The sequence below is a fragment of the Monopterus albus genome, unplaced genomic scaffold (assembly GCF_001952655.1).
Source record: "Monopterus albus unplaced genomic scaffold, M_albus_1.0 scaffold373.1, whole genome shotgun sequence".
In the NCBI taxonomy this organism is placed as follows: domain Eukaryota; kingdom Metazoa; phylum Chordata; class Actinopteri; order Synbranchiformes; family Synbranchidae; genus Monopterus; species Monopterus albus.
This window is the reverse complement of record NW_018128253.1, coordinates 549,022-559,950: the sequence shown is the minus strand read 5'-3', so window position 1 is coordinate 559,950 and position 10,929 is coordinate 549,022. Positions and strand designations below refer to the sequence as shown.

Here is a 10,929-nt window from a genome sequence, read left to right as displayed (position 1 = left end):
TTTTTTTGTCTTTAATCCATAATCATCAAAATTGAAACAAATAAAGGCTTGAAATATTTCACTTTGTGTGTAGTGAACTAATATAACATACAAGTTTCACTTTTTGAAACAAATTATTGAAATAAATGGACTTTCCCTCGATATTCTAATTTTTTGGCACATACCTGTACAATCCTGTTTTGAGATCTCTGCCCAAACATGCCCACCAGGACAATAGGCGTCGGTCGACAGGGGAGGATTCAAAGACAGGTAACGACTTTCACCGATACTGGGCTAGAACGACTCAGTCATTAACGGACATTGTTCAAAGGACTGAAACACCACTGAGGGGGATAAATATCTCCAGCTCAACACCAGTCAGTCAGAACTGATGAAGCCTCTTGGATGAGAGGTGAAATGTCTTTGACCTAGAAATCTAGTCCAGTTGATTTTTTCAAAGTTTTTTCAGTTCCCACATTGCAAAAACCTCAAGTCATTGTTTCAATAAAACAACACCAACAAATCATAACTGGCTTGGTGAACCTTCGACAGGCACAAGATCTCATCAGAGCAAGAACAGAAACTCAGAGAAAGTAAACTCAGATTTATAGTTACAGTATTTCACCTTCTGTGTGCTCGGCTTAAACCGTCTCTTCTCTACCTACAGACCATTCACCACTAATTAGTTTAACAGGGAGGTGGTTTAACAAGAAACCTCAAAGGTACAACAAAGAAATGAAGCCACACAATTATACTAACACGATTTGCTAATGTTTCCCTTTGTCACTTTCATCTAATCATTGTTCCCCTCTACAGTCACGGCCGCATAACCAATTCACAACCATTGTCAGTTTGTACTGACCTGCCTGCTGCACAGAACTGTCTTACTGGCTCCGTTTACATTTGGTGGATTATGGTCATGACTCCCAGTTACCCAGCAGCCCTTTGGGCAGCCATCCATATGACTCTGGGCATGCAGCAGTGGAGCTTAGTCAAACAATGTGTTTGTCTGTGTGTAGCCGGTGTGCAGCCGGTGTGTAGTAGATCGATATTCCACATCAGTGGAGCAGCAGCCTGTTCAATATTACATGAACAGACATACAACGTGCTCCTATGGCTCGTTGTCCAGTGCACTGCAGGTACAGTAGTAAGAGGCCATTGACTTGGTGCTACATGCTAAATACAGCTGTAGTTGGTTGGCAACATTGGACCCATCACAGTGTTAGGTATTTTTAGTCAGATAGATATTGGTTAGATACTTGATGTATTAGAAATGTTTAGAGTAGACAGGATCTAGCTCAGGTCTAGCTCAGGGTGTTAAATGCTTAGTCATTCTCATGAGTTGCTGCAGGTTGCTTATGGTCAAGGATAACTAGATAGAAAGTTGATGACTGTTAGAAGACAGGATGTTTATTATTATTATTATTATGACGTGTAGAACTGTAGTCATAGCCATAATATTTTCTTATGTTTAATGTCATGACATGTCATTAGAGGTCGTGTTAGAATGTTTTAGCTACACACCACATAATCAACAGACAATCACACATTGATTTTCTTAATGCTTTGACTATTGCTCTGGCCAGCTGCAAAGCTGGCACCGAGAGACGTCACGGTTTGGCGTCTCTCTGAGTAGTATGGGGCTAGCCCAACCAAAGTGATATAATGTAGAGGCCTGTTGTGGTTCAGGGTCTTTCATCTTCCAGCTGCCTACGTGCAGTTTGGAGGTGCAAAGATACCTGAGCGTGTAATGTTAATTTTACCTGTGATCATTGAATAAATCAGCACTGCTTTGAAGTTACTTGGACTGCTTCATCTCTCAGAGTTAGCGTGGTGAAAAGTACTGGGTCCCAACAACAGCAAAAACTAAACAAAACAAACCCACAACAGTATGTTTACATGTAGTAGCCATGTTCTGACTACTACGCTGTTTGTGATTAGATTCAGGATGTGATGTGCACACTGAACACCTGGTCAGTCATATCTCTATATACATGAACCTAACAGTACACAGGCTCGTGACACTTGTCACTTCTGCAGTATTATTTGTGTTTCAGTTCACTGACTGACTGCTGTCTCACTTACTGTAGCACATAGTTGGATTTTGTCTAGATTCTGTCTTCAATGACCTGGTGTCAGGATTTAACACTGTACAGAGCCAGGTGTGGCTTTGGTTTCCCAGCACCTCAGATGCTCTCTGTCGGGGTCCACCGTGGACAGGTCTCCAGTCTGTCACAGGGCTGATATGTAGACAAACAACCACACACACTCCTATTGGCAACTTAGAGTCACCAGTCAACCTAAGCTTCATGTCTTTGGTCTGTGGGAGGAAGCTGGAGTACCCAGAGGGAACCCATGCAGGCACAGGGAGAACATGCAGACTCACACGCACAGAAAGGCCTCGGGTCGAACCTGGAACCTTCTTGCTGTGAAGCGACAGCGCAAACCACTGTGCTGCCCATGTTTGTTTAGGACTTGAAAAGCTGAAACTTCTATAAATACACTAAGTGGAAAATCTACCCTATGCATGAAATATGAAAAACAGCACATATAGACAAGAATTGCATAGATCAAAAGTAAGGACAGAACATGTGATGGACAAATATGTAGATAAACAACCACAAACATGGCCTCTATACACATCTTGACTTGTCTTGATTTGACTTCCTCCTTCTCATCCTTTCTCTCTTCTGCTTTTTTCCATCCTTGTTTCCAGCTCTGCATCTTTGTCCTACAGAATTATGACATTTGTGTCCTTCCCCACGTCAGCTGAACAGCCTGTACACTCGCACACACTCCCACATACAAGCAACCAGTTATTGACATGGCGACATGACAGTTTCAATCTTAGTACCGTAACTCATCAAGGAGATGGGACGAAAGGATGCACAAACACAAAACACACTGTCCAGCCCAAATACACAGACTCACATATACATCAGTCTGCTCTCTGGCCCAGCTGCAGACAGGAAAGACTGTTCACCACTGACTTGCTCTAGATATTTTCAGCTAATAGCTGCGTGTTCATCCACTTTCAAAATTCAGTCACACAAGAAACAAATTTCACTCCCAGTCTGACCATGGAAATCCACTGCCCACATGAGCTGCTGCACTAACTTTAACATGCTTGATGTTGTTGGTGACCCAGGCCTTTAATTATGCTTGGCTTCCTGCCCAGATAGCCCCCAAAACAGAGAAACCTCCCATTATGTAGCCTGAATTTAAAAGATTACTTCTCTAAAAGCGGTAGCACCCCTTTTTCCATACATAAGTCTAACAGGTGCATTTCCACCTGGCTACAATAGTTCTGAACCACACATCCATTCTCATTTCATTGATTAGATTTCAGGTTTGCTAGCACCTGACTCCAGTTGACATTTAGTGATATCAGAAGCCTGGTGCTACCATGGCTCTTTCCTCCATCACTTTGTATGTTTAATGGGTGTGTTCAATAAAGATGTAAAAGATCATGACTATTTGTTTTATCAGCTTAGAAATGAAGAAAATAATGTGTGTGGCTGTTGTTTTCGTGGTGTGTATCTAAAACAATTTGACATAACATTACACATTAAGACAAATATTATGGTTACTTTTACCGTCATAATAACATTCGTCCCTGACTGCCGCCTTTCTCTGCTTTTAACTAACCTTGCATTTAACAGCCTGAGGAGACATCCTGGCTGCACTAACATTCCTAGACAACAAATCTCTGAATATCTATCTAACTAAGAAATAACCTAACAATACACAGACAAGCAGAAAAGTTCCGTACCAATAGCTTGAATCCTGAAATGAAAAGTGAAAACACTGAAAAGGCTGAAAACAGGTTCCCACGTGGCAAATGTGTATTTATGTTGGAGGCGGCAGTGGTGCGGTGGGTAGTGCAGTCACCTCCCAACCGGAAGGTTGAAGATTCGAATCTCAGTGCCTCCAGTCCACATGTTGAAGTGTCCTTGGGCAAGACACTGACCCCCGCCGTTGCCCCCCATAGTTAGAGCCATTGGTTGAGTTGGTGCCACAGATGGCTGCCTCGGTTCGGTACTGGAAACAAATTCCTTGTGTGTAACACACTTGGCCAATAAAGGTGATTATCCTTATCCTTAAAGTCAAACCAGCAAGAACAGTGGCTGTCTTTGAACTCAAATTAGAAAAACAGACAGACCTAAAGAGGAGGGCAAACGTACTAATGGTAAATAGAATTTCAGTGACTGAGCAGTAAAGCTGAGTGTTTCTCTGACATTAGAACCATAAACCAGACCTGCTGACTAACATGTTGGAAGTGAGGAGCTCCAGCAAAGGTGCAGCATTCCCCATCCAAAGCTTCTTCAACCAGTGCATACAGTAGGTCACTGTGTGGGAATGTGGCCTTTCTAAAAACACCTCCTGGCTTCCTATGCACACAGATGAGAGCACATACATACAGGGATAGGGCAGTTTTATTTTTGAAAAGCGGAAGCAAAGCAAAGGTTATACCCCCTTCATTAACTCTTAGATAGGAAACTGTGAGCCCACACTGATGTCACTTTAGGGCCATATCAAGAGGAGAGCAGATAATACTGTGTGCACATTAGAAGCAAAGACATAAATTTGTATGAACTCACTGGAAATATAGAGCAAGCTTAAAAGCTGGAGAAATAACTAGGGATGCATCGATACCGGTATCGGGTCCGATACCACTCTCTAGTATTTGTACTTGTAAAAGTTGTCCAATACTACACACCAACTCTACTTAACGGCAGCATTACATTAACCTCATGCTGGCTGTGAAAAAGTTTTGTCCTAACAGAAAGTCGCACTACAAATACTAATAAAAACCAGTGTATTATGGTACTGTAGCTTTGGGGGTGGAGAGACACTTGGTCCCTCAGAATGGCTTAGTGAGGAAGCACCTGGCAGACTGTTCATAGTGCCCCTCTGGGTGGGATGTATTTAGTTCAGGCATGGTGGGGATTGTTCAGTGTGTATTGTCTGAGGTTGCAGCGTGTGTGAGAACATAAAAGAGAAAAAGGCAACTTCTGTCTCAAGCCACTTCCTCGAGCTAGCCTCCTCTACAGCGTGTTGTGTAGTTGGCTACATACTGTATTCAATAGCAATGGTGGCAGTTTTGATCAGTTTTTAACCTCCTGTTATATTTTATTTAATCACAATCAGAAGGTCAAGCTCATAAGAATAAAAATGATCACTGACTGCTTCCTGTCATAGAAGCGCCTCCAAAACCTTGAAAAGGACAAACGGAATGTCGACCTAAAATGGAGGGTGGACGATCTGGAGCAATTCTCCCGGATGAATGATTTACTCATCACCGGTATTTCCATCAAACCAAAAATAAGACGCATTGTTATGTTCATTTCTACATATCAAATATTTGTCTCATTTACAGCAGTTATGTTCGTGGGTCAATTTGACCCGCAACATAACAGGAGGGTTAAAGCAAGGTCGCCAACTCAAAGGGACGAATGTATATATAAATGAATACTTAACAAAAAAGAATGCAGATATAGCCAGGAAAGCAAGATACCTCAAGAAACAATGAAAAATCCAACACATGTGGGTAACAGATGGCAAAATCTTCATCAAGTTAAATGGATCCCCTGAGGAGGCAAAAATTCTCATAATAAGAAACCATGAGGATTTGGATAAGTATCAGTGACCACAATGCAATTTATCATCTGGTAACAAATAAGGTAACGTCTGACCTACACTATCACAATGAACCACATATAGGTGGTCAAATGAATAATTACACAGAGACAGATCTACTGCAGAAAATTGAACAACTTCAACAACTGGATCTGGGTGCAATGGAATACACTGAGTTTAACATGCATGATGTAGAGACGGATATCCTCATAATAATTATCTTTCTACTATAAATAATAATTGTAGTTACTATACAAATGAACAATATTATAATAATTTCATTACTAAAAATAAATTGTCTATTATCCATTTCAATAGTAGAAGTATGTATACAAATTTTAATGTAATAAGAGAATATTTAAAGAATTTTGTTTAATCAAGAGAAAGGAATTGATTTTGATATAAAGGATTATGACCTCCATTATGTAAACAGATGAAATAAATTAGCTATATATATATATACACAAAACTATAAAATATTTGGTTCTAACGAATATGTCTATTGTACTTGATAATGTAATGGAATGTCTAACAATAGAAATCAATAATGGAAAGAAAAAAAAACATTATTATAAGTTGTGTTTATAGATCACCTGGGTCAAGCATTGATACTTTCAACGATGAGATGGAAAATCTGTTTTCTGCGGTTAACAATAAATCTTTATTTATTTGTGGGGACTTTAACATTGACCTTTTGAATCCAAACAAACATAAACTCACTGATGAATTCATGGAAAGAATGTATTCCATGTCCTTATTTCCAACAAATACTAAACCTAGTAGAATTAATTGAGGTAATGAGAATAACCAAGAAATTATATTTTAATAAATTAATAATTGATAATAAAACCAATAGAGCTGTCCCTGGTAGGCTAGTGGTTAAGGTGCAGTGTTCTCACTGCAGCACCCCAGGTTCAAATCCAGGTTGCGTCAGGAAGGGCGTCTGGCATAAAACACACGCCAAATATCAACATGTATGTCATTTCTTTCTTTGATAATGAAACTAATATAAAAGGGACATGGGATGTATTAAATAGTATTATTTAAAAAGGAGTCAAAAAACTACTTACCCAGAATATTTTGTTGATTCAAATGGTTATTATTACAATATGAACAGAGTAGATAATAGGTTTAATAAATTTTTCATAAACATTGGTCCTGATTTGGTAGCAGGAATTCCAGATGAACAAATAGAGCATAATATTGAAAAAATTGAAATAAATTCAAATACAATCTTTCTTTCAGCAGTTAGTTAAAAAGAAGTAATGGATATTGTTCAAAAGTTTAAAAATAAATATTCTATGGACTGTCACTCCATCAATATGGTACTAATTACTGAATTATTAATGAAAGTCAGTATGGATTTAGAAGTAAAAGATCTAATTCATTTGCAATAATTGATGGAATTGAAGAAGGGGCCAGAGGGAGTCCGGTTTGGGGACCACAGGATCTCGTCTCTGCTTTTTGCAGATGACGTTGTCCTGTTGGCTCCATCAAACCAGGACCTCCAGCGTGCACTGGGGCATTGTCGATGCGGCTGTTCGGAGCTGTGGCCGTAAGGTCTCCGGTGCCTGTCGTGGTGGCAATCCCCAAACCCGGTGGTGGTCACCGGAAGTATGGGATGCCGTCAAGCTGAAGGAGTCCTTTCGAGCCTGGTTGGCCCGTGGCTCATCTATGGCCATGAGCTTTGGGTCATGACCGAAAGGGCAAGATCCCGGATACAGGCGGCTGAAATGAGCATACTCCGCAGGGTGGCCGGGAGCACCCTTAGAGATAGGGTGAGGAGCTTGGTCACCCGGGAGGAGCTCAGAGTAGAACCGCTGCTCTTCCACATCGAGAGGAGCCAGCTGAGGTGGTTCAGGAATCTGTTTCAGATGCCTTCTGGGCGCCTTCCTAGGGAGGTGTTCCGGGCATGTCCCACTGGGAGGAGGCCCTGGGGAAGACCCAGGACACGCTGGAGGGACTATGTCTCTCGGCTGGCCTGGGAACGCCTCTGCATTCCCCCGGAGGAGCTGGAGGAAGTGTCTGGAGAGAGGGAAGTCTGGTCATCTTTGCTTAGACTGCTGCCCCTGCAACCCGGTTCTGGATAAGTGGAGGAAAATGGATGGATGGATTTACGTAATCAAAAACAGCTATAGCGCCACCATGTGGTGAGATAATAGCAACTTCATGTTGCCAATATCTTGATCGGCGGAGGAAAATGGGTGGATGGAAGAATTATCAAATGCATTGGATAATAAAAAATTTCCCATTGGTATATTCATTGATCTGAAAAAAGCTTTTGATACTATTAACCACGCAGTATTATTAAAGACGCTTGAAAGGTATGGGATACGCGGGATGGCTGGAAGCTGGGTAAAGAGCTATTTAAGTGACAGAATGCAGTATGTGCAGATGGGTGAGTCTTCATCTAATCGTTTTGTCATTTCTTGTGGTGTCCCTTAGGGCCCCAAACTATTCAACTTGTATGTCAATGATATATTTAATGTTTCACAATTACTTAAGTGTGTTTTGTTTGCAGATGATACCAACATTTTTTATTGTGATGACAATTATGATACGCTCATTAATGTTGTAAATACTGAATTAAGGAAAATAAAAAAATGGATTGATAGTAATAAATTATCTTTAAACTTAATTAAAACTAAAGCCATATTATTTGGAAATTGTAAAACGAAAATGGAAAAGATGATTGAGATAGATGGGATACCGATTGAAAATATCTCTGAAATAAAATTTTTAGGAGTTATAATTGATAATAAATTAACTTGGAAAACTCACATCCAACACATAAAAACTAAAGTTTCCAAAAGCCTTGCAATAACAAATAAAGCTAAACATGTTCTTGATCACGATACACTCCGTACCCTGTATTGTTCCCTGATTTTACCATACTTAACTTATTGTGTGGAAGTATGGGGGAACAATTATAATAATTCAATACAATCACTTTTTTACAAAAAAGGGTTATGCTTATCATATATAAGGCTGATTATTTTGAACATACAAACCCACTTTATTTTAAATCAGAGTTATTAAAAATACAGGATCTTGTTAAAATGAACATGGTACAACTATTATTTAAAGCATTTCATAATTGCTAATTTACAAAAGTTATTTATGCTGCGAGAGCAGTTGTACAGTTTGAGGGGCTATGGAAAGTTTTTAATACAAATGGTTAGAATGGTTAGAACTAGTAGGAGGAGTTTCTGTGTGTCTGTATGTGGGGTTAAATTATGGAATGGTCTGGGGTTTGAACACAAACAATGTCAAAACAACCAATTTAAAGCACTTTATAAACAGAAGGTGTTGATACAGTATAAGGAGGACGGGTTTAATCATTTGATTATGTATCTATAGGCTGTATTATCTTATCTTGTAGGTCTTTTGATTACTACTATTGGAAGGATTAGTATTGTTACCTGTGGTTATATATGGTGTGTATCTAAGATATATCGTGTTTTTTTGTTTGTTTGTTTTTTTTTTTTTCCTTTTACATGGGTATATTTATGTGTATATATGTAATTTGAAAGTTTTTGTTAACATTAAGAATTATGGAAGCAGCTATTACGTTCCTTTGTTTTAATTGTAACAAACCGGGGTGGATTTAAATAAGTTTGATTTCTTCCCACTCTATTTCAAGCAATTCACTGATCGATGTTGTTAATGTAAGGTGACTATACCTTGTATGGGTTGAATGCTTCTTATTGCCTTGTAATATGTTACTATTGCTCGACTGCATTATTACGAACTACTTGTACTTAGTACGCAAATGTAAGTTTTACCTAAACCTGGTCTGAAAACAAGTGGTAGTGCATCTGTAGAAATAGGACTGATGCAGTTTGCAGTCCAGTTTCAGCTAAATTGAATATTAAAGCTGCACTACCTAGTATACATCAATGTGAACCATCACTTGTAGAGAAGAACCCCTGTACAATTCTCCTCTCAGCTGCTTTGGTGCCACACAAATGTTTACATTTGTGTGGCACTGTTCCCAGCAGCAGCAGGCAGCTCAGTGAAGAAGATCTAGTAACCCAGTCTACGCTACCTGTCCACACTAAAACTAGCATCTAGCTGGTGAACGTAGTGGAGCGCCTGGAGGGGATTCAGCTTCCTGCCATTTGAATGCTTTGCATGTGTTTGGGTTCTTCTGGAGAGAACCCTGAAACTCAGCTTTAAAGAGGACTTCAGTGTTGCCCAGTGTGTTTGTGACTTTTAGATCATAAACCGTCTTCATGGTCATTTTGTCTTTCTCTTCATCATGATCATAAACATTAACCCCAGCTAATCTGAATTCACTTAAACTCAGGTCTGGAGACATTCTCACATAAACAACCAGATGCTCAGGGGAACTGTGATACAGAACTAATGGCAAAGGAAGGACAGACAGGAGGACATAGCTGTGAACGTAGAGGGATGACAGGAGTGAATTGAGTGTGGTGACTGTTGCTATAGAAACAGCCCAAAGTTCAGGCTATGGCAAATACAGGTGAATTTGAGTGAGAAAGTGAAAATGAGATGTCCTTTCACATCTCTACCATATTCCCTGGATATGATTAGTTACCTTATTTGCCAATTAGAGACAACTAAACTGTAAACTGCAACATTTCTTGTGTGAAAACTGAATAAAAGCACAAGTTAAAGACAGCAGTGGCTTGAAATGGATTCTGGTGTTGCTGCTTGTAGTTCAGTGGTTAGGATGAAAGGCCGAGATCATCAGAGTTTATGTAACATGTAATCCTATCGGTTCCGCCTGTCATTTACTACAAGGTGCCCTGAATGTGTCTTGCTTCCACATGGCTGCCTATATGTGTGATATTAGTGTGCTTGTTTCAGGGAGTGGAGCAGGGAGCAGGCATGACAGTAGCTAACGTCTGACAACATACAAGGGTTTGGCCATAGATACGTATATATATATATATATATATACAGTGTATAAATATATATATATATTGTCCTGACAGAACAGAACTAAACCTGTGTCCGTTTTTTGGCAAACTGGGAGCAGAACAACAACAGAACACTGATGTTATTATCTGGTAAAGTTCTTTTTATTAAACATGTCAGCAAACATTTGCCTATTTACAAATCTAGCTGACTTGTCATTAATTTGAAATCCTGTTTTGTCCACTTAATGCCTGCAAGTCCAATTTTCACTCACCTTTCAGCTGTTTTGGTCTTCTGTAAAAAATATGATCCAAATATAAATCAGGTACCAACAGGTTAGCAACTTTGTGTGTCTGTTTGGTGCTTGGAAATAGCATTGAGGGATTTTTAGTTTCATTATTATTATTTCTTTTGCTGTAAACA

The 10,929-nt window shown here is 39.5% G+C and overlaps 1 protein-coding gene across 3 annotated transcripts in view; it reads right to left on the bottom strand.

Moving 5' to 3' along the window:
- smpd3 (sphingomyelin phosphodiesterase 3) overlaps positions 1–10,929 on the bottom strand; it is a 103,885-nt gene that overhangs the window by 76,652 nt on the left and 16,304 nt on the right. The gene's annotated exons all lie outside the window — the stretch shown is intronic.